Genomic DNA, 23,416 nt, shown 5'->3' on the forward strand with positions numbered 1-23,416 from the left:
GAGGAAAGTAGCTGGAATGAGGGGAAAAGTGTTGGAAGTGTCCAGAACCCTCTGACCCCTGACCCCAGTGCCCATCCCTGACCCCTGACCTCTGACCCCAGTGCCCATCCCTGACCCCTGACCCCTGACCCCAGTGTCCATCTCTGACCCCTGTGTGACCCCAGTGTCCATCCCTGACCCCTGACCCCGGTGTCCATCCCTGACCTTTAACCCCTGTTTGCCCCCAGTGTCCATCCTGGGGCTGCCCGTGGCCCCCAAGGGTGTCCATCCCTGACCTTTAACCCCTGTGTGACCCCTGACCTTTGCCCTCTGACCCCAGTGTCCATCCCTGACCCCTGACCCCAGTGTCCACCCCTGACCCCTGTGTGACCCCTGACCTTTGCCCTTTGCCCCCAGTGTCCATCCTGGGGCTGCCCCTGGCCCCGAGGGTGTCCATTGCTGACCCCTGACCTTTGCTGACCCCTGACCTTTGCCCTTTGCTGACCCCTGACCTTTGCCCTTTGCCCCCAGTGTCCATCCTGGGGCTGCCCCTGGCCCCAGTGTCCATCCCTGACCCCTGACCTTTGCTGACCCCTGACCTTTGCCCGCAGTGTCCGTGCTGGGGCTGCCCCTGGCCCCGAGGGCGTTCATCCCTGACCTTTAACCCCTGTTTGACCCCTGACCTTTGCCCTTTGCCCCCAGTGTCCGTGCTGGGGCTGCCCGTGGCCCCCGAGGGCGTTCGCAATCGCGCCGCTCGCACTTTGGCCAACCTGGCCCTGGAGCCCGACGGAGCCCGCGACGTCATCGAGGCCGGTGAGACAAAATTTGGGGGGTTTTGGGGGGATTTTGGGGGGTTGGGGGATTTTTGGGATTTTTTTGGGGATTTTTTGGGGGTTTTTTGGGGGGCTTGGGGATTTTTTGGGGATTTTTTTGGGGATTTTTTGCATTTTTGAGGGTTTTTTTGGGATTTTTTGGGGGGATTTTTGGGGGGTTTGGGAGATTTTTTTAGAGGAATTTTTGGGATTTTTTGGGGGATTTTTGGGGGGTTTTTTTGAAGGTTTGGGGATTTTTTGGGATTTTTTGGGGATTTTTGGGGGATTTTTTGGGGATTTTTGGGGGATTTTTTGGGGATTTTTGGGGGGTTTTTTTGAAGGTTTGGGGATTTTTTGGGATTTTTTGGGGATTTTTGGGGGATTTTTTGGGGATTTTTGGGGGATTTTGGGGATTTTTTTGGGGATTTTTTTTGGATTTTTTTGGGATTTTTTTGGGAATTTTTGGGGGATTTTTGGCATTTTTGAGGTTTTTTTGGGGGGGGATTTTTGGGGGTTTTTGGGGGGTTTGGGAGATTTTTTAGAGAAATTTTTGGGATTTTTTAGGGGATTTTTGGGGAAATTTTTGGGGGGTTTGGGGATTTTTGGGGATTTTTTTGGGGGGAATTTTGGGGAAAATTTGGGATAATTTAGGGGGGATTTTTGGGGGGACTTTTGGGGAATTTTGGGGAAGTTTTGGGAATTTTGGGGGATTTTCAGGATATTTTGGAGGATTTGGGGGGATTTTTTAGGGAATTTTGAGGGATTTTTGGGGATTTTTTGGGGGAATTTTGGAGAAATTTTGGGGAAATTTCCCCCCCAAAAAAACCCCAAACCCCCCAAATCCCCCCAAAATCCTCAAATTTCAAAAAAAACCCCAAAATTCCTCCCCAAACCCCCAAATTTCCCAAAAATCCCCCCAAATTTCCCCAAGAACTTTCCAAATCCCCCTAAAATTCTCCAAAAAACCCCCAAAATCCCCAAATAACCCCAAAATTCCCCAAAAATCTCCCAAATTTCCCCAAAACCCTCCAAAAAAACCCCAAAAAACCCTCCTAAAATCGCCAAAAATCCTGGAAAAAATCTTCCAAATTTCCCCCAAAAATCCTCAAAAAAATCCCCCCAAAAAAACCCGAAAAATCTCCAAATTTCCCCAAAATTCCCCAAAAATCTCCCAAATTTCCCCAAAACCCTCTAAAAAAACCCCAAAAAATCCCCAAATTTCCCCCAAAAATCCCCAAAAAACCCCAAAAATCCCAAAAAAAATCCCCAAAAAATCCCCCAAAAAATCCCCCAAAAATCCCCAAAAAATCCCAAAAAATCCCAAAAAATCCCCCAAAAAATCCCTCAAATTCCCTCCAAAATTCTCACAAAGTTCCCAAAAAATCTCCCCAAAAAAATCCTTAAAAAATCCCCAAAAAATCCCCAAAAAATCCCCAAAAATCCCTAAAAAATCCCGAAAAATCCCCAAAAAACCCCCAAAAAATCCCAAAAAATCCCCAAAAAAATCCCTCAAATTCCCTCCAAAATTCTCACAAAATTCCCAAAAAATCTCCCCAAAAATCTCCCCAAAAAAATCCTTAAAAAATCCCCAAAAATCCCCAAAAAATCCCAAAAAAACCCCCAAAAAATCCCCAAAAAATCCCCAAAAATCCCCAAAAAATCCCCAAAAAACCCCCAAAAAATCCCCAAAAAAACCCCCAAAAATCCCCAAATTTCTGACAACCCCCAAAATCCCCAAAAAATCCCCCAAAAAATCCCCCAAAAATCCCCAAAAAATCCCCAAAAATCCCCAAAAAATCCCCAAAAAATCCCCAAAAAACCCCCAAAAAATCCCCAAAAATCCCAAAAAATCCCCAAAAAAATCCCTCAAATTCCCCCCAAAATTCTCACAAAGTTCCCAAAAAATCTCCCCAAAAATCTCTCCAAAAAAATCCTTAAAAAATCCCCAAAAATCCCCAAAAAATCCCCAAAAAATCCCCAAAAAATCCCCAAAAAACCCCCAAAAAATCCCCAAAAAAACCCAAAAAAATCCCCAAATTTCTGACAACCCCCAAAATCCCCCAAAATCCCCAAAAACCCCCCGAATTGTCCCCGCAGGTGCCGCCCCCCTGTTGATCTCGCTGACGTCGAGCTGTGTGAGCCCGGGGTGTTTGCTGAGCGCCGCCCGAGCCCTGCGCATCCTGGGCACCCCCCGGGGGCCCCAAAACGCCCCAAATCCCCCCAAAAACCACCCCCAAAATACCCAAAATATCCCCAAAAATCACCCCCAAAATCCACAGAATACCCACAAAAATCAGCCACAAAATCCACAGAATTCCCACAAAAATCGGCCACAAAATCAACCCCAAAATCCGGAAAATTCCCACAAAAATCGACCCCAAAATCCCCAAAATTCCCACAAAAATCACCCCCAAAATCAACCCCAAAGTCCCCAAAATTTCTACAAAAATCAGCCAGAAAATCCTGAAAATTCCCACAAAAATCGGCCACAAAATCAACCCCAAAATCCGGAAAATTCACACGAAAATTGGCCACAAAATCCTGAAAATTCACACAAAAATCGGCCAGAAAATCCTGAAAATTCCCACAAAAATCGACCCCAAAATCGACCCCAAAGTCCCCAAAATTCCCACAAAAATCACCCCCAAAATCGACCCCAAAGTCCCCAAAATTTCTACAAAAATCAGCCAGAAAATCCTGAAAATTCGCACAAAAATCGGCCACAAAATCAACCCCAAAATCCGGAAAATTCACACGAAAATTGGCCACAAAATCCTGAAAATTCACACAAAAATCGGCCAGAAAATCCTGAAAATTCCCACAAAAATCGACCCCAAAATCGACCCCAAAGTCCCCAAAATTCCCACAAAAATCACCCCCAAAATCGACCCCAAAGTCCCCAAAATTTCTACAAAAATCAGCCAGAAAATCCTGAAAATTCGCACAAAAATCGGCCACAAAATCAACCCCAAAATCCGGAAAATTCACACGAAAATTGGCCACAAAATCCTGAAAATTCACACAAAAATCGGCCAGAAAATCCTGAAAATTTCCACAAAAATCGGCCACAAAATCCTGAAAATTCGCACAAAAATCGGCCAGAAAATCCTGAAAATTCACACAAAAATCACCCCCAAAATCCCCCCAAAATCCACCCCCGGGACCCCCAAAACTCCCAAAATTCCCCCAAAATCCACCCCCGGGACCCCCAAAATCCTCAAAATTCCTCCAAATTTCACCCTCAGGACCCCCAAAATCTCCCCAAAAAACGCCCCTGGGACCCCCAGGACCCCCAAAATCCCCAAAATTCTTCCAAATTTCACCCCCAGGACCCCCAAAATCCCCAAAATTCTTCCAAATTTCACCTCCGGGACCCCCAAAATCCCCCTAAAAATCACTCCCAGGACCCCCAAACCCCCCAAAATTCCCCCAAAATCCACTCCCGGGACCCCCAAAACTCCCAAAATCTCCCCAAAAAACGCCCCTGGGACCCCCAAAATCCTCAAAACCCCCAAAGTTCCCCCAAAATCCACCCTCAGGACCCCCCAAACCCCCCAAAATTCCCCCAATTCCACCCCCAGGACCCCCAAACCCCCCAAAATTCCCCCAAATTCCACTCCCGGGACCCCCAAAACTCCCAAAATCTCCCCAAAAAACGTCCCTGGGACCCCCGGGACCCCCAAAACCCCCAAAATTCCACCAAAAAACGCCCCCGGGACCCCCCCCGGCCCCCCCTGCAGGACCCCGCGCTGCCCCCCGAGCTGCGTGTCCAGGCGGCCGCAGCCCTGGCCGGACGTTTGGCCGAGCTGGGCCCCGCTGACCCCTCGTGTCCGGCCCTGCTCAGGGCCCTGCGGGGGCTGCTGGTCACTCCGTGTCCGGCCGGCGTGGCCGAGGCCGTGACCCCTGCCCTGGGGGCTCTGGTCACTCTGGCCGGGCCTGGGGTCACTCTGGACAGGGCTGGGGTCACTCAAAATGAGCCTGGGGTCACTCAGGACAGGCCTGGGGTCACTCTGGACAGGGCTGGGGTCACTCAGGACAGGGCTGGGGTCACTCAGGACAGGCCTGGGGTCACTCAGGGCAGCCCTGGGGTCACTCAGGTCACACCTGGGGTCACTCTGGCCGGGCCTGGGGTCACTCTGGACACTCAGACTGAGCCTATGGTCACTCAGACCCCTCAGGCCAGCCCTGTGGTCACTCAGAGCAGACCTGTGGTCACTCAGGTCACTCGGTCCAGCCCTGTGGTCACTCAGACCAGTCCTTTGACCACTCAAATCAGCCCTGTGGTCACTCAGCCCAGCCCAATGGTCACTCAGACCCCTCAGACCCCTCAGGCCAAGCCCGTGGTCACTCGGACCAGACCTTTGTCCACTCAGGTCACTCAGACCAGACCCTTGACCACTCAGGCCAGCCCTGTGGTCACTCAGACCCCTCAGACCCCTCAGGCCAGCCCTGTGGTCACTCAGGCCAGCCCTGTGGTCACTCGGGTCACTCAGGCCAGCCCTGTGGTCACTCAGGCCAGCCCTGTGGTCACTCGGGTCACTCAGTCCAGCCCCGGGGTCACCCAGGACGCGCAGGGGTCAGCGCTGGCCGTGCTGGCCGCGCTCTGTGGCCGGGGGTGGCTGCGGCCGGCCCTGGGAGCGGCCGGAGCCGTGGAGGTCACTGTGGCCGCCGTGCTCAGGGGGCTGGGCCTGCAGACCCCCACCCAAATCCCGGCCGAGGGTCCACAACTGGGGGCTGGGGGTCAAAAAATTGGGGCTGGGGGTGACAAAATTGGGTCTGAGAGTCTCAAATTTGGGTCTGGGGGTGACAAAATTGGGTCTGGGGGTGATGAAATTGGGTCTGGGGGTGACAAATTTGGCAAATTTGGGTCTAAGGGTCTCAAATTCGGGTCTGGGGGGGACGAATTTGGGTTGGGGGGTGACAAATTTGGGTCTGGGGGTGACAAATTTGGCAAATTTGGGTCTGGGGGGGACGAATTTGGGTCGGGGGGTGACAAAATTGGGTCTGGGGGTCACAAATTTGGGCCTGGGGGTGACGAATTTGGGTCTGGGGGTCCCAAATTGAGTGAGGTTTGTCCCAAATCCCCCCAATTTGGGGGGGGTGGTCCCCAAATGAATGGTGGGGGTCCTCATTGGAATGGGGGTCCCCAATTTGAGTCTGGGGGTTCCAAATCCAGCTCAGGGGGTCCCAAATCCCACCCCAGGGATCCCAAATTTGGGTCTGGGGGTCCCAAACTCGACAAAACCCCCAAACCCCATTCCGGGGGTCCCCATCCCCACTCTGGGGGTCCCAAATCAGGTTCTGGGGGTCCCAAATTTGAGTCTGGGGGTCCCAAACTCGACAAAACCCCCAAATCTGGTTCCAGGGCTCCCCAAATTGAGTCTGGGGTCCCCAGCCCCCCCTTTTGCCCCCACTTTGAGCCCAAGGACCCCAAACCTGTGTCTGGGTGTCCCCGAATTGGGTCTGGGGTCCCCAAATCCCACCCTGGGGATCCCAAATCCCACCCCAGGGGTCTCAAATCCCATTCTGGGGGTCCCAAATCAGGTTCCGGGTGTCCCCAAATTGGGTCTGGGGTCCCCAAACCTGTATCTGGGTGTCCCCAAATTGAGTCTGGGGTCCCCAAACCTGTATCTGGGGGTCCCCAATCTGGTTCTGGGGGTCCCAAACCTGTATCTGGGTGTCCCCAAATTGGGTCTGGGGTCCGCAGCTCCCCCTTTGGCCCCCATTTCGAGCCCAAGGACCCCAAAACTGGCTCTGGGGGTCCCCAAATTGAGTCTGGGGTCCCCAAACCCATTTCCAAAGATCCCAAACCCCCCTGTGAGGCTCCCCGAATTGGGTCTGGGGTCCCCAAATCAGGTTCCGGGGCTCCCCGAATTGGGTCTGGGGTCCCCAGCCCCCCGTTTGGCCCCCATTTCGAGCCCAAGGACCCCAAATCTGGTTCTGGGGGTCCCAAATCTGGTTCCAGGGCTCCCCAAATTGGGTCTGGGGTCCCCAAACCTGTATCTGGGTGTCCTCAAATTGAGTCTGGGGTCCCCAAACCCATTTCCAAAGATCCCAAATCCCACTCTGGGGGTCCCAAACCTCACCCTGGGGGTCCCAAACCCCACCCTGGGTGTCCCCAAATTGGGTCTGGGGTCCCCAAACCCCTCTGTGAGGCTCCCCAAATTGAGTCTGGGGTCCCCAAACCCATTTCCAAAGATCCTAAATCCCACCCTAGGTGTCCCCGAATTGGGTCTGGGGTCCCCAAACCTGTGTCTGGGTGTCCCCGAATCGGGTCTGGGGTCCCCAAACCCCCCTCTGAGGCTCCCGGAATTGGGTCTGGGGTCCCCAAACCCCCCTGTGAGGCTCCCCAAATCGGGTCTGGGGTCCCCAAACCCCCCTGTGAGGCTCCCCGAATTGGGTCTGGGGTCGGGAGCCCCCCGCTGGGCCCCCATTTCGAGCCCGCCCTGCGCTCCCTGTGCCTGCTGTGCCGCGAGGCCGTGACCCGGGCCCGGCTCCGCCAGGCCGGGGGTCTGGGGGCTCTGCTGGGGGTCCTGCGGGAGCCCCGCGCCCGCCGCTGGCACCCAAGGGTGCTGCTGGCCCTGGCCGCCTTCGCCTGGGACCCCCCGGCCCTGAGGGACATGGAGACCTGGGGGGTGGTCCCGCTGCTGGCCAGGGGGCTCTGGGGGGACCCCCCAATTGGGGAGGGGGCGCAGGAGGAGGAGGAGGAGGAGGAGGAGGAGGGGGCGGCCTCGGCGGATTGGCCTCGGGAGAGCCCGGGGGGCACAGGGCGGGCGGCGACAGGGAGCAGGAGGGGGCTCAGGTGAGACTTTGGGGGGTCCTGGGGGGTCCTGGGGGGATTTGGGATATTGGGGAGGGGGATTTGGGGGATTTGGGATATTGGGGAGGGGGATTTGGGGGGATTTGGGGGGTCCTGGGGGGATTTGGGATATTGGGGAGGGGGATTTGGGGGGTCCTGGGGGGATTTGGGATATTGGGGGGGGGGGATTTGGGGGATTTGGGATATTGGGGAGGGGTCTTGGGGGGTATTTTGGGGGGGATTGGCCTCGGGAGAGCCCGGGGGGCAAAGGGCGGGCGGCGGCCGGGAGCAGGAGGGGGCTCAGGTGAGACTTTGGGGGGTCCTGGGGGGATTTGGGGTATTGGGGAGGGGTCTTGGGGGGGTTTGGGAGGGGATTTGGGGGGATTTTGGGGGTCCTGGGGAGATTTTTGGGGATTTGGGATATTGGGGAGGGGGATTTGGGGGAGATTTGGGGAGTTTGGGATATTGGGGAGGACATTTGGGGGGATTTTGGGGGTCCTGGGGAAATTTTTGGGGATTTGGGATATTGGGGAGGGGTCTTGGGAGGATTGGGGGTGGATTTGGGGTGTTCTGGAGGGGTTTTGGAGGATTTGGGGGAATTTTGAGGAGCTTTTGGGGGGATTTGGAGGGTCCTGGGGGGATTTGGGATATTGGGGAGGGGGTTTAGGGGGATTTGGGGTATTGGGGAGGGGTCTTGGGGGGATTTGGGAGGGGATTTGGGGGGATTTGGGGGCATTTAAAGGGATTTTTGGCAGATTTTTGGGGGATTTGGGATATTGGGGAGGGGTCTCAGGGGGATTTTGGGGGGTTTTATGGGGGTTTGGGGGATTTTGAGGGGGCTTTTGGGGGTCCTTGGGAGATTTTTGGGGATTTGGGATATTGGGGAGGGGTCTTGGGGGCATTTTGGGGGATTTTGGGGGAATTTTGGGGGGATTTGGGGGAATTTTGGGGGGATTTGGGGGGTCCTGGGGGGGATTTTGGAGACTTTTGGGTCATTTAAGGAGATTTTGGGGGGGGGGGGGAAATTTTTTTGAGTTATTTACCGAGATTTTTTTATTTATTTACCAAAATTTCGGGGTGAATTTTTTTATTTATTTTTTTTTCTTCTTTAAAACAATTTTTAATCCAATTTCCTAATTTTTAATTTATTTTTTTTTTTAATAATTTTGATATTAATTTTATTTTATTTTATTTTGTCCAAAAACAGGTCGTGGCTGTGCAGCACCTCCCCCACCCCCATCTCCCCTCCCCCCTCCCCTCCCCCACCGCCCCCTCCCCCTCCCAAACCCCCCCAGCCCCTCCCCCTTTCTCTCACCACCCTGGCCCTCCCGCAGACCCCTCCCCACATTTCCGGGGACCCCCAAATGCCCGAAGCCCCCGTCCTGCTCCTCCTGCAGCGTTTGGCCGAGACCCCCGAGCCCTGCCCCTCCCTCCCCTCCCCCACCCTGATCTCCGCCCTTTTGGGGTATCTGGGGGGGTCCCCCCGCCCCTCCCCCCGCGCCCCCCGCCTCCTGCGGCTCCTCTTGGGGAACCCCCAGTTTTTGGGGGCTTTGGTTGGGGGCTTTGTGCCCTCCCTGGTCCATTCCTGGCTGGTCTTGGGGGTCCCGCCCCAAATGTGGGTCAGGGGGGGGGGGGAGGGGAGAGACCCCCCCCTGAACCCCCCCCCGGGACCCCCCCGGGACAGGAGGGACGCGCTCAGGGAAATGGGTGAGTTTTTTGGGGGGGAATTAAGGATTTTTTGGGGGTTTTTGGGTAATTTGGAGGAAAATTGAAGGATTTTTGGGGAATTTGGGGCAAAATTTGGGGGATTTTTGGGAAAATTTTGGAAAGTTTTGGGTGATTGGGGGTAAAATTTGGGGGGTTTGGGCAAAATTTGGGGGATTTTCGGAGAAAATTCAGGAATTTTGGGCAAATTTGGGGAAAATTTGGGGAAAATTAGAGGATTTGGGGGATTTTGGGGGAAAATTTGGGGGATTTTAGGGGGAAATTTGGGAAAATTTGGCGGGGGATTTTGGGGGAAAATTGGGGGATTTTGGGGAAAATTTGGGGAGTTTAGGGGGAAATTTGGAGGATTTTGGGGGGATTTTGGGGAACATTTTGGAAAATTTTGGGTGATTTTGGGGAAAATTTTGGATGATTTGGGGGGAAAATTTGGGGGATTTTGAGGTAAAATTTGGGGGATTTTGGGGGAGAATTGGGGGGACTTTGGGGAAAATTGGGGAAATTTGGAGGATTTTTGGGGAATTTGGGGCAAATTTGGGGAAAATTGGAGGATTTGGGGGATTTTTGGGCAAAATTTGGGGGAGTTTTGGGGAAAATTGGAGGATTTTGGGGGAATTTTGGGCAAAGTTTGGAGATTTTGGGGGAGATTTTGGGGATTTCAGGGGATTTCGGGCAAAATTTGGGGGATTTCAGAGGAAAATTGGGAAAATTTGGGGGGATTTTGGGGGAAATTGGGGGAAAATTCGGGGGATTTTTGGGGGGAAATTTGGGTGATTTTGGGGGGATTTTTGGGGAAAATTTTGGGAGATTTTTGGGGAAAATTGGGGAATTTGGGGCAAAATTTGAGGCAAAATTTGGGGAAAATTGGAGGATTTGGGGGATTTTGGGGCAAAATTTGGGAAATTTTGGGCAAAATTTGGGGCAAATTGGAGGATTTTTGGGGAATTTTGGGGAAAATTGGAGATTTTTGAGGCAAAATTGGGGGATTTTGGGGAAAATTTTGAGGATTTTGGGGGAGTTTTGGGGAAATTTGGGGGATTTTGGGAGAAAAATCAGGAATTTTGGGCAAATTCTGGAGGATTTTTGAGGAAAAATGGAGGATTTTTGAGGCAAAATTTGGGGGGATTTTGGGGAAAATTTGGGGGATTTTTGGGGGAAAAATGGGGGATTTGGGGCAAAATTTGGGGATTTTGGGAGAGATTTTGGGGATTTGGGGAGATTTGTGGGGATTTTGGGGGAAAATTGGGGGAGTTTTGGGGAATTTTGGGGAAATTTGGGAGATTTTGAGGAAAATTGGGGAATTTTGGGCAAATTTGGGGGAAATTTGAGGATTTTGGGGAGAAATTTGAGGAATTTTATCCAAATTTGGGGGAATTTTGGGGGGAAAATTGGGAGATTTGGGGGAAAAATGGAGGATTTGAGGGAGATTTGTGGGAAATTTGGGGGGATTTTGGGAAATTTCAGGGAATTTGGGGAAAATCGGGGGATTTTGGGAAAAAAAATCCCTTTTTTTAGGCACAATTTTCACACAAATTTCCCGCGAATTTTTACAAATCCCAATTTTTTTTTTTAATTCTTCATTTTGCCACACCCCAAACCCCCCGGGCACTCCCAGCACCCCCTAAACCCCCCAAAATTTGATTTTTTTCTCTCCCAGGTGAGAATTTGCTGCGGATTTTGGGCTCCACGGCCTCGTCCCCCTTTGGGCTGGGGCTGCTGAGCCACGGCCTGAGGTGTGGGAGCCCCCGGGCCCGGCTGGCCTGCGCCACCGCCCTCACCCTCATGGCCAGGTCAGATTTACCCCAAAATACCTGAAATTTATCCCAAAATACCCGAAATTCCCAAAAAAATCCAGCCCAGAATGTCCCAAAATTGACTCCGAAAAATACGGTTCAAAATCGGCCCAAAATCGCCTCAAATGGCCCCAAAATTGTCACAAATGGCCCCAAAAACCACCAAAATTCACCCCAAAATCCTGTGTAAAATGTCCCAAAAAAATTCTGATTAAAATCACCCCAAAATACCCCAAAATCGCCCCAAAATTGCCCTAAAATCACCTAAAATTACCCCCAAACCTCCCGATATATCACGATATGAGGGTGGGGGAGGGGCGGGGTCCCAATATATCGTGATATGAGTGTGGGGGAGGGGCCCCGAGGGGTGGAGGAGGGGTGGGGGCGTGGCCATATCGCGATATATCGTGACTGTGCCCCTCCCCCCAGGTCGGGCTCCCCCCTGTGGCCCCTCCTCTGGGGTGGGGGAGGGGCGGGGTCACGATATATCGCGATAGGAGGGTGGGGGAGGGGCAGGGTTGTGTCTTATCGTGACGTGAGTGTGGGGGCGTGGCCATATCGTGACATATCGTGACTCCGCCCCTCCCCCAGGCTGGGCTCCCCCTGTGGCCCCTGCTGTGGGATGGGGGAGGGGCGGGGTCCCAATATGTGGTGATATGAGTGTGGGGGAGGGGCCATATCGTGATATGATGGTGGGGGCGTGGCCATATCGCGACATATCGTGACTGTGCCCCTCCCCCCAGGCCGGGCTCGCCCCTCTGGCCCCTCCTCTGGGGTGGGGGAGGGGCGCTGCCGCTGCTCCTGGGCGCGGCCGCCCGCGGGGGGGGAGGGGCCGCCCCTCCCCCCTTCCTGCTCTACGCGGCCGCGGCGCTGACGAGAGTGAGAGAACACCTGGGACAGGTGAGTGACACAGATACACCTGGGACACACCTGGGGACACCTGGGACACACCTGGGGGGGTGGGGACACCTGGGACAGGTGAGTCTGTCAGGGACACGCCCAAATACACCTGGGACAGGTGAGGGACACACCCAGATACACCTGGGGACACCTAAAATACACCTGGGACACACCTGGGGACACCCAGATACACCTGGGACAGGTGAGTCACCTACACACACCTGGGACACACCTGGGGACACACCTGAGGACACCTGGGACACACCTGGGGACACCTGGGACAGGTGAGGGGACATTGGGGACACACCTGAGGATGTTGTGTCCCCACAGGTGAACGACTACGGGAACAGCGGTGACACCGACGGGGACCTGGGGGACACCTGGACACACCTGGGGACACCTGGGGACAACCAGGACACCTTTGGGGACACCTGGGACACACCTGGGGACAACCAGGACTCACCTGAAGACACCTGGGGACACCTGGACGCACCTGGGGACATCAAGAATGGACTTGGGGACAACCAGGACACACCTGGGGACATCCAGGACACACCTGGGGACACCTGGGAGCACCTGGACACACCTGGGGGCATCGAGAATGGACCTGGTGACATCGAGGACACCTTTGGGGACACCTGGGACACACCTGGGGACATGGAGGACACCTTTGGGGACATGGAGGACACTCTTGGTGACATCGAGGACACACCTGGGGACACCTGGACACACCTGGACACACCTGGGGACATCCAGGACACACCTGGGGACACCTGGGCCACCCCACCTGTCCCCAGGTGTCCCCAGGTGACCCCCAGAGCCCCCAAACGTCCCCAAATGTCCCCAAACTGTCCCCAAATGTCCCCAACGCCCCCGAAACGTCCCCGAGTGTCCCCAAATTGTCCCCAAATGTCCCCAAATCCCCCCATTTCCTGTCCCCAAGTGTCCCCAGACCCCTCTGAATGTCCCCAGCTGTCCCCAAACCCCCCAAACCATCCCCAAGTGTCCCCAAATCCCCCAAATTCCTGTCCTGACACCCCCAAATCGTCCCCAAATCCCCCCAAATCTTGTCCCCAAGCCCCCAAAACATCCTCAAATGTCCCAAATCCCTGTCCCCAAATGTCCCCAGTGTCCCCAAATCCCCCCCAAACCCCCAAATTGTCCCCAAATGTCCCCAATTCTTGTCCCCAGGTGTCCCTAAACCACAATTCCTGTCCCCAAATGTCCCCAGACCCCCCTGAATATCCCCGAATGTCCCCAGACCCCTCTGAATGTCCCCAAACTCCCCCAAATGTCCCCAATTCCTGTCTCCAAGTGTCCCCAATGTCCCCAAACCCCAATTCCTGTCCCCAATCCCCCAAATTGTCCCCAAACCCTCCCAATTGTCCCCAGGTGTCCCCAGACCCCAAATCCTGTCCCCAAATGTCCCCAAATCCCCCTGATTGTCCCCAAACTCCCCCAAATGTCCCCAATTCTTGTCCCCAAATGTCCCCAAACCCCTCTGAATGTCCCCAAATGTCCCCAAATCCTCCCAGTTCTTGTCCCCAAGTGTCCTCAGACCCCTCTGAATGTCCCCAAATGTCCCCAGTGTCCCCAAACCCCTCTGAATGTCCCCAAACTCCCCCAAATGTCCCCAATTCTTGTCCCCAAATGTCCCCAGACCCCCCTGAATGTCCCCAAATGTCCCCAAATCCCCCCAAATCTTGTCCCCAAGTGTCCCCAGACCCCAATCCCTGTCCCCAAATGTCCCCAAATCCCCTTGATTGTCCCCAAACTCCCCCAAATGTCCCCAATTCCTGTCCCCAAGTGTCCCCAGACCCCAATTCCTGTCCCCAAGTGTCCCCAATGTCCCCAAACCCCCCAATTCCCTGTCCCCAAACCCCTCAAATGTCCCCAAACCCCCCCAATTCCTGTCCCCAAATGTCCCCAAACCCCTCTGAATGTCCCCAAACTCCCCCAAATGTCCCCAAATGTCCCCCAGGTGTCCCCCCCTGTCCCTACTCTTTGTCCCCCCACGACCTTCGGCTCCTCCCCGGGGGCCGCCCCCCCTCGCTGCCCGCCTGTCGCGCGGCTCTGTCGCGACATTCCCCGGTGCTCTCGGCCCTTCTATCGTCCCCTTTCGTGGAGCGGCGCCGGGGGGAGGTGACATTGTCGCGCTGTCCCCGCGGGGCGCTGGCGCTGCTGCTGCATTTCCTGCACGGCTGTCGCGGCCCCCCGCGCGACCTTTGTCCCCTGGTGTCCCCCGGGCTGTCCCCGCGCAGGGCGGGGCTGGCGCTGGCCCTGGCCCGGCGCTTCCTGGTGGCCCCTTTCGAGGAGCTGGTGGCCCAAAGGGTGACAGGGACACCCCCCGAGCTCTGGGGGCTGGCGGAGCTCTGGGGGTGTCACCAGCTGGGGCTCAGGGTGGCCAGGGGGGTCCTGGGGGTGGCACAGGGTCACCCACAGTGTCCCCAGTGTCACCAATGTCACCCACAGTGTCCCCAAGGGGTGGCCAGGGGGGTCCTGGGGGTGGGACAGGGTCACCAGTGTCACCCACAGTGTCACCAGTGTCACCCACAGTGTCCCCAAGGGGAGGCCAGGGGGGTCCTGGGGGTGGCACAGGGTCACCAGTGTCCCCAAGGGGTGTCACAGTGTCCCCAGTGTCACCAAGGGGAGGCCAGGGACGTCCTGGGGGTGGCACAGGGTCACCAATGTCACCAAAAGGTGGCCCAGGGGGTCCTGGGGGTGTCACAGGGTCACCAAGGGGTGTCACCTTGTCACCAAGAGGTGGCACAGTGTCCCCAATGTCACCAGGGGGAGGCCAGGGACGTCCTGGGGGTGGCACAGGGTCACCAAGGGGGGTCACCTTGTCACCAAGAGGTGGCACAGTGTCCCCAATGTCACCAGGGGGGGTCCCAGTGTCACCAAAAGGAGGAGGTGTCCCAGGGGGCGTCCTCATGTCACCAAGGGATGGCACAGGGGGCGTCACCTTGTCACCAAGCTGTGTCACAGTGTCCCCAGGGCAGGGAGGTGGCCCAGTGTCACCAAAGGGTGTCCCAGTGTCATCAGGGGGTGTCCCAGGGGGTCCTGGGGGTGGCACCTTGTCACCAAGGGGTGTCACAGTGTCCCCAATGTCACCAAGGGGTGTCCTGTTGTCACCAGTGTCCCCAGGGCTGTCCCCAAGGGGTGTCCCCATGTCCCCATGGTGTGTCCCAATGTCCCCAATGTCACCTGGGGATGTCACAGTGTCCCCATGGGGTGTCACAGTGTCCCCATGGGGTGTCACAGTGTCCCCATGGGGTGTCCCCGGGGTGTCCCCAGGGGGTGTCCCCGGGCTGTCCCCAGGTGTCCCCGGGGTGTCCCCATAGGGTGTCACAGTGTCCCCAGGGCAGGGGTGTGTCCCCGGGGTGTCCCCAGGGGGTGTCACAGTGTCCCCAGGGGGTGTCCCCGGGGTGTCCCCCCCTGCGGGTGGCCGCGGGTCTGTTGTCGCTGTCGCGGGTGACCCGGGACCCCCCCGGGCTGGGCCGGGCCCTGCTGGGGGCGCTCAGCCCCTCCCCCACCCCGATAACCCTGGGGGGAGGGGCGGTCTGGGACCCCCTGCTCCACTGGGATGACGTCATGGATGACGATGGCAGCGACGGGGATGACGTCATGGGGGAAGAGGGTGACGTCACGGAGGGGGAGGAGTCACCGTGAGAGAGTTTGGGGACAATTTTAGGGACATCGGGGACAAATTTGGGGACACCAAAAATGGCCTTGAGGACCCTAAAAAGGACCTTGGGGACACTTTGGGGACCCTGAAAGGACCTTGGGGACAATTTTTGGACCTTGAGGACACTGTGAGCACCTTGAGGACAATTTTGGGGACCCTAAAAGGACCCTGGGGACACCAAAAAGGACCTTGGGAACCTTAAAAGGACCTTGGGGACAATTTTGGGGACCTAAAATGGGCCTTGAAGACCCTAAAAGGACCTTGGGGACACCAAAAATGACTTTGGGGACAATTTTGGGACCCAAAAAGGACCTTGAGAACCCAAAAAGGACCTTGGGGACCCCAAAAAGACCTTGGGGACAATTTTTGGGACCTTGGGGACACCAAAAATGACCTTGAGGACCCTAAAAGGACCTTGGGGACACCAGAAACGACCTTGGGGACAATTTTGGGACCCAAAAACCACCTTGAGAACCCTAAAAGGACCTTGGGGACAATTTTGGGGACCTTAAAAGGACCTTGAAGACCCTAAAAAGGACCTTGAGGATGATTTGGGGACCTTAGAAAGACCTTGGGGACACCAAAAATGGCTTTGGGGACCCTTTTAGGGGCCTTGAGGACAAATTTGAGGACCCAAAAAGGACCTTGAGGACCCCAAAAGGACCTCGGGGACACCAGAAAGTTCCTTGGGGACCCAAAAAAGGACCCTGGTGACAATTTTGGGGACCAAAAAAGGACCTTGAGAACCCTAAAAGGACCTTGGGGACACCAAAAATAACCTTGGGGACAAATTTGGGGACCCAAAAAGGACCTTGAGGACAATTTTGGGGACCTTGAGGACACTGTGACAATTTTGGGGACCTTAAAAGGACCTTGGGGACCCCAAAAAATGATTTTGGGGATCCCCCCCCCCCAAAGTGCCAATGACGTCATGGGGGGAACCCCCCCCCCCCCAAAAAAAAAAAAAAAAAAAAAAAAAAAATTGGGGGAAATTTCCCCCAAAATTTTCGGGACCTTCTGGAAAAAATTTGGGACCTTTTTGAATTCATTTTTTTATTTTTTATTTTATTTTTTTTGGGACCTTCTGGAATTTTTTTTTTTTTTTTAATTTTTTGGGGACCTTTTGGAATTTTTTTTTTATTATTTTTGGGACCTTCTGGAAATTTCGGGGCCCCTCCCCCCGAGGGCGGGGGAGGGGTTTGATTTTTGGGGCCAATTCGGGTGATTTTGGAGCAAAATAAAAACGCAAAAAAAAATTATGAAAGTGTGAGGTGTGGCTGAATTCCCAAAATTCCCAAAATTCCCCAAAAAATCTTAAAAATTGGTAAAAATTCCCCCCAAATCCTCCCAAAATTCCCCCCAAACCCCCAAAATTCTCCCAAAATTCCCTCAAAAATTCCCAAAAAAATCCTCCCCAAAATTCCCAAAAAATCCCCCCAAAAATTCCCCAAATCCTCCCAAAATTCCCAAAAATTCCCCCCAAATCCCCCAAAAATTCCCAAAAAATCCCAAAATTTCCCTCCAAATTCCCAAAAAAATCCAGAAATTCCCCAAAAAAATCCCCCCAAAAAATCCCCCAAATTTCCCCAAAAAATCCCCAAAAAATCCCCCAAAAAATCCCCCAAAAATCCCAAAAAATCCTTAAAAATCCCCAAAAAATCCCAAAAAAACCCCAAAAAAATCCCCAAAAATCCCCAAAAAAATCCCCAAAAAATCCCCAAAAAATCCCCAAAAAATCCCAAAAAAATCCCCAAAAAATCCCAAAAAAATCCCAAAAAATCCTTAAAAATCCCCAAAAAATCCCCAAAAAATCCTTAAAAATCCCCAAAAAATCCCCAAAAAATCCTTAAAAATCCCCAAAAAATCCCCAAAAAACCCCAAAAAAATCCCCAAAAATCCCCAAAAAAATCCCCAAAAAATCCCAAAAAATCCTTAAAAATCCCCAAAAAAATCCCAAAAAAACCCCCAAAAAATCCCCAAAAAATCCCCAAAAAATCCCAAAAAATCCCTCAAATTCCCCCCAAAAATCCCCCCAAATTCCCCAATTTTCCCCCAAAATTTTTCCAAAAAATCCCAAAATTATTCCCGCCCCTCCCCCCTCTCGGTTTTTTCCCAAATCCCCAAATTTGGGCATCGCTGGAGCGGGGGGTGGGGGAGGGGCGGGGGGTGGGGGAGGGGCCGCCGGACCCGCCATGGAGGAGCTGGGTGAGAACGGGGGGGGGGGGGAGGGGGATTTGGGGACAATTTGGGGACAATTTTAGGACTTTTTGGGACTTTTGGGAATTTTTAGGGATTTTTAGGAATTTTTTACGGATTTTTTTGGATTTTTTTACGGATTTTTGGGGATTTTTTTGGGATTTTTTTGATATTTTGGGACATTTTTAGGGACAGTTTGGGACATCCGGGGTGAGGATGGAACTTTTGGGGACAATTTTGGGACAATTTGGGGACAAATTTGGGACTTTTGGGACTTTTGGAATTTTTTGGATTTTTTAGGGATTTTTTGGGGATTTTTTTGGGGATTTTTTTTTTATTTTTTAGGGATTTTTTTGACATTTTAGGGACAGTTTGGGACATCCGGGGTGGGGATGGGACATTTGGGGACAATTTTGGGGCAATTTGGGGACAAATTTGGGACTTTTGGGACTTTTGGGAATTTTTTAGGATTTTTAGGGATTTTTGGGGGATTTTTTAGGGATTTTTTGGGGGTTTTTTTGGGATTTTTTTTTGACATTTTTAGGGACAGTTTGGGACATCCGGGGTGGGGTTGGGACATTTGGGGACATTTTGGGGACAATTTTGGGACATTTTAGGACAATTTGGGGACAATTTGGGACTTTTTGGGGATTTTTTAGGGACATTTTGGGATTTTTTGGGGAAATTTTGGGGATTTTTAGGAACTTTTTGGAATTTTTTTAGGGATTTTTTTTGACGTTTTGGGGCCATTTTGTCCCGTTTTTGGATATTTTGAGTCCATTTTGGTGCCATTTGGTGACACTTTGGGCAAATTTTGTGTAATTTTGGGCCATTTTGTGACATTTTGTGACTTTTGGGATAATTTTGTGATATTTTGGGTCTATTCGGTCACATTATTTTGATATTTTTGGCACATTTTGGGGTATTTTGGTGACATTTTATGACTTTTTTCCCCCCCAGAGTCGCTGCTGCGGGACCTGGAGACCCCCGGGACCCCCAAAGGGCCCCAAAAGTGCCCCCGGGGCCCCTCCCCCACCCCCCGGAGCGGCCCCTCCCCCACCCCCGGGGACAGCCCGGGACAGGTCCGGGGGGGGAGGGGCGGATTGGGGGGATTTGGGGGATTTTTGGGGGGAAATTGGGGATTTTGGGGGGAAAAATTGGGATTTTGGGGGAAATTTGGGGAAAATTTGGGGAATTTTGGGTATTTGGGGGATTTGAGGGGGAATTTAGGGGAAAATTGGGACAATTTTGGGGGGATTTTGGGACATTTTGGGGGATTTTGGGGGAAATTGGGACATTTTGGGGGGATTTGGAGGAAATTTTGGAGGATTTGGGGGATTTGGGGGCATTTAGGGACATTTTTGGTGGATTTTGGGGGAATTTTGGGGGGATTTGGGGGGAAATTTGGGGGATTTTGGGGAGAATTTGGGGGTATTTTGGGATAATTTGGGGATTTGGGGGATTTTGGGGAAAAATTGGGGGATTTTGGGACAATTTTGGGGGATTTTCGAGGATTTGGGGACATTTTGGGGGGAAAATTCGGGGATTTTGGGACATTTTGGGGGATTTTGGGGAGAATTTGGGCCAATTTTGGGGAGAAAATTTGGGGGTTTTTTGGGGGGATTTTGGGGCTGGTGGGGGAGGGGCCACAGAGACCCCCCCCGGCCCCTCCCCCACCCACTGACCCCCCAACCCTCCCCCAACCCCCCCAGGGCCCGGAGCAGCTCTACAGGTACTGGGGGAACTGGTTATACTGGGAGGGACTGGGAGGGGATTGGATTATACTGGTTTATACTGGGAGGGGATTCAGATAAACTGGGAGCGACTGGGATTAACTGGGATGGACTGGGAGGTCACTGGGTTATACTGGTTTATACTGGGAGGGATTTGGGATGAACTGGGATGAACTGGGAGGGGATTGGGGGGCACTGGGTTATACTGGTTTGTACTGGAGGGGACTGGGATGAACTGGGAGGGCACTGTGGGTCACTGGGCTATACTGGTTTATACTGGGAAAGGGATTGGGATGGACTGGGACAAACTGGGAGGGACTGGGAGGGACTTGGGCTATACTGGTTTATACTGGGAGGGGATTGGGATAAACTGGGAATGAACTGGGACAAACTGGGATGGACTGAGGGGGCACTGGGAGGGACTGGGAGGTCACTGGGAACGACTGGTTTATACTGGGAGGGGATTGGGTTATACTGGGATGGACTGGGAGGGGATTGGGATGGGGACTGGCTTATACTGGGACAAACTGGGGAGGACTGGGAGCGACTGGGATGAACTGGGAGGGGTTGGGGGTCACTGGATTATACTGGTTTATACTGGGAGGGGTTTGGGTTATACTGGGATGAACTGGGGGGGACTGGGATGGGGACTGGCTTATACTGGGACAGACTGGGAACAAACTGAGATGGGACTGGGTTATACTGGGACAAACTGGGATGGAACTGGGAGGGGATTGGGTTATACTGGGACAAACTGGGAACAAACTGGGAATGAACTGGGAATGAGCTGGGAGGAACTGGGACAAACTGGGATGAACTGGGAGGGGACTGGGATGAGCTGAGAGGGACTGGGAGGTCACTGGTTTGTACTGGGAGGGACTGGGACGAACTGGGACAAACTGGGAATGAGCTGGGGATGAACTGGAATAAACTGGGATGAACTGGGAGGGGATTGGGGTGAACTGGGATGAACTGGTTTATACTGGGAGGGGATTGGATTATACTGGGATGAACTGGGATAAACTGGGAATGAACTGGGAATGAACTGGTTTATACTGGGAGGGAACTGGGATGAACTGGTCTATACTGGTTTATACTGGTTTATACTGGTCTATACTGGTTTGTACTGGTTTATACTGGTTTATACTGGTTTATACTGGTTTCTCCTGGTCTGTCTCACCGCCCCTCCCCCCCCCAGTTCTGTGCGGCGGCCCCGCCCCCCCCCGGCCGCCCCTCCCCCCCCCGGGCTGGGGGAGCTCGAGCGGCTCCTGCGGGACCTGAGCCACACCCAGGGCTCCATCAGGGGTGAGGAACGGCCCAAAAACACCCCAAAAACTGCCCAAAAACACCCAAAAAATGCCCCAAAAATTGGCCAAAAACACCCAAAAAATGGACCAAAATTGGCCCCAAAATCTGTCCAAAATTGGCCCAAAATCAGCCCAAAAAAACCCTGAAATTGGACCAAAATCAGCCCCCAAAACACCCAAAATTGGCCCAAAAACACCCCAAAAATGGTCCAAAATTGACCCCAAAATTGGCACAAAATCGGCCTCAAAACGGCCCCCAAAACACCCCAAAAATGGCCCAAAATAACACCCCAAATCAGCCCCAAAAACACCACAAAAACACCCCAAAAATGGCCCCAGAAACACCCCAAAAACCCACCAAAATTCAGCCCAAAATGCCCCCAAATCAGCCCCAAAATCGGCCCAAAATTGGCCAAAAAACCCCCCAAAATTGTCCAAAAATTGGCCCAAAATTGGCCCAAAAAAACCCCAAAAACACCCAAAAAAAGGTCCAAAATTGGCCCCAAAAAACCACCAAAATTGGCACATAATTGGCCCAAAATCAGCCCCAAAAAAGCCCCAAACCGGCCCCAAAATCCCCCAAAATAGGCCCCAAAAACACCCCAAAAATGGCCCCCAAAACACCCCAAAATCAGCCCAAAATTGGCCCAAAAATCCCCAAAAAAGGCCCCAGAAACACCCCAAAACCATCCCAAAATCAGCCAAAAATCACCACAAAAACAGCCCAAAAAAGGCCCCAAAATTGGCCCCAAAATCGGCAAAAAAAAATTCCCAAAACTGACCCAAAATCACCCCAAAAACCCCTCAAAATTGGCCCAAAAAAAACCCTCCAAAATTTGCCCCAAAATCCCCCAAAATTGGCTCAAAATCTCCCACAAAATTCCCCCTAAATTCCCCTAAAATTCCCAAAAATCTCCCAAAATTCCCTCAAATCTCCCAAAATTCCCCCAAAATTCCCCAAAATCCCCCCAAAATCCCCCAAATTTCCCCAAAATCCCCCAAATTGACCCCAATTTTTCTCCCCCAACCCCCAGAGCAGCTCCAGGCCGGACCCCCCGAGGAGGAGCCCAAACCTGACACGTGAGTGGGACCCAAAATTCCAAAATTTGGGTTGAAAAACCCAAAAAAACCCAAATTTTGAGGTAAAAACCCCAAAATTCGGGGTGAGAACCATTAAAAAACCCAAAATTTGGGGTCATTGAAGCCCAAAAAACCCCGAAATTTGGGGTAAAAACCCCCAAAATTTGGGGTGGGAACCATAAAAACCCAAAATTTGGGGTAATTTCCCCCCCAAAACAACAAAATTTGGGTCATTGAACCCAAAAACCCCAAAATTTGGGTTGAAAAACCAAAAAAACCCCAAATTTTGCATTGAGACCTCCAAAAAAAACACCAAAATTTGGCTCAGGAACCATAAAAAAAACCGAATTTGGGGTCAGGAACCTCAGAAAATCCCAAAATTTGGGGTGAGAACCATAAAAAACCCACAAAATTTGGGTCGGGAACCCCAAAATGCCCCAAAATTTCGGTGGGAATCCAAAAGAAACCAAAATTTGGGGTCATTTCTCCCCCCAAAAAACCCCAAATTTGGGTTGGAACCCCAAAAAAAACCCCAAAAATTCATGTTGAGACCCAAAAAATTACTCAAAATTCATGTTGGGACCCCAAAATATCCCAAAATTTGGGTTAAAACCCCCCAAAAAAACCCAAAATTTGGGTCGAGACCCCCAAAAAACCCCAAATTTCCCCCTTGAACCCCCCAAAAACCTCCAAATTTTGGGTTGGGACCCCCAAAAATCCCCAAAATTTGAGTTAAAACCCCCCAAAAAACCCCAAATTTTGGGTTGGGACCCCCCAAAAAACCCCAAATTTCCCCCTTGAACCCCCCAAAAAACCCAAAATTTGGGTTGAAATCCCCCAAAAAACCCCAAATTTTGGGTTGAAATCCCCCAAAAAACTCAAAATTTTGTCGTGGACCCTTTAGGGCCTCGGGGACCCCCCTGGGACCCCCCAAATTGGGGGAGGGGTCCCCGAAATCCCAAAAAAAATCCTCTCCTGACCCCCCAAAAACCCCCAAAATTTGTGTCAGGAGCCTCAAAAAAATCCAAATTTTGGGATAATTTCCCCCCCAAAAATCCCAAAATTTATGTTGGGACCCCCCAAAACCCCCAAATTTCTCCCCTGATCCCCCAAATTTTGGGTTGGGACCCCAAAAAAACCCCAAATTTCTCCCTTGAACCCCCCGAAAAACCCAAATTTTGAGTTAAAATCCCCCAAAAAACCCAAATTTTGGGTTTAAATCCCCCAAAAATCCCCAAATTTGGGTTGGGACCCCCCAAAATTCATGTTGGGACCCCAAAAAACCCCCAAATTTTGGGTCAGTTCCCCAAAAAAAACCCCCAAAAAACCCAAAAAAACCCAAATTTGGGGTAATTTTTCCCCCAAAAATCCCCCAAATTTCCCCCCTGACCCTTTAGGGCCTCGGGG

General features: G+C 52.6%; 1 long non-coding RNA gene across 3 annotated transcripts; it reads right to left on the bottom strand.

Moving 5' to 3' along the window:
• Positions 1–15,751: 15,751 nt before the first annotated feature.
• LOC310922008 lies at positions 15,752–18,969 on the bottom strand. 3 transcript variants are annotated; one of them, XR_014592257.1, is made up of 3 exons: positions 16,421–18,969; positions 16,180–16,305; positions 15,752–15,881 (listed from the first exon to the last, which is right to left on the bottom strand). It is a non-coding gene; the product is annotated as an uncharacterized lncRNA (long non-coding RNA). The 3 variants fall into 3 exon arrangements; XR_014592258.1 differs by lacking the exon at positions 15,752–15,881 and adding an exon at positions 15,900–16,087; XR_014592259.1 differs by lacking the exon at positions 15,752–15,881 and adding an exon at positions 16,087–16,128.
• Between the last annotated feature and the right edge of the window lie 4,447 nt (positions 18,970–23,416).

This window comes from Zosterops lateralis (assembly GCF_965231275.1).
Source record: "Zosterops lateralis genome assembly, chromosome: 39".
Lineage (NCBI taxonomy): Eukaryota > Metazoa > Chordata > Aves > Passeriformes > Zosteropidae > Zosterops > Zosterops lateralis.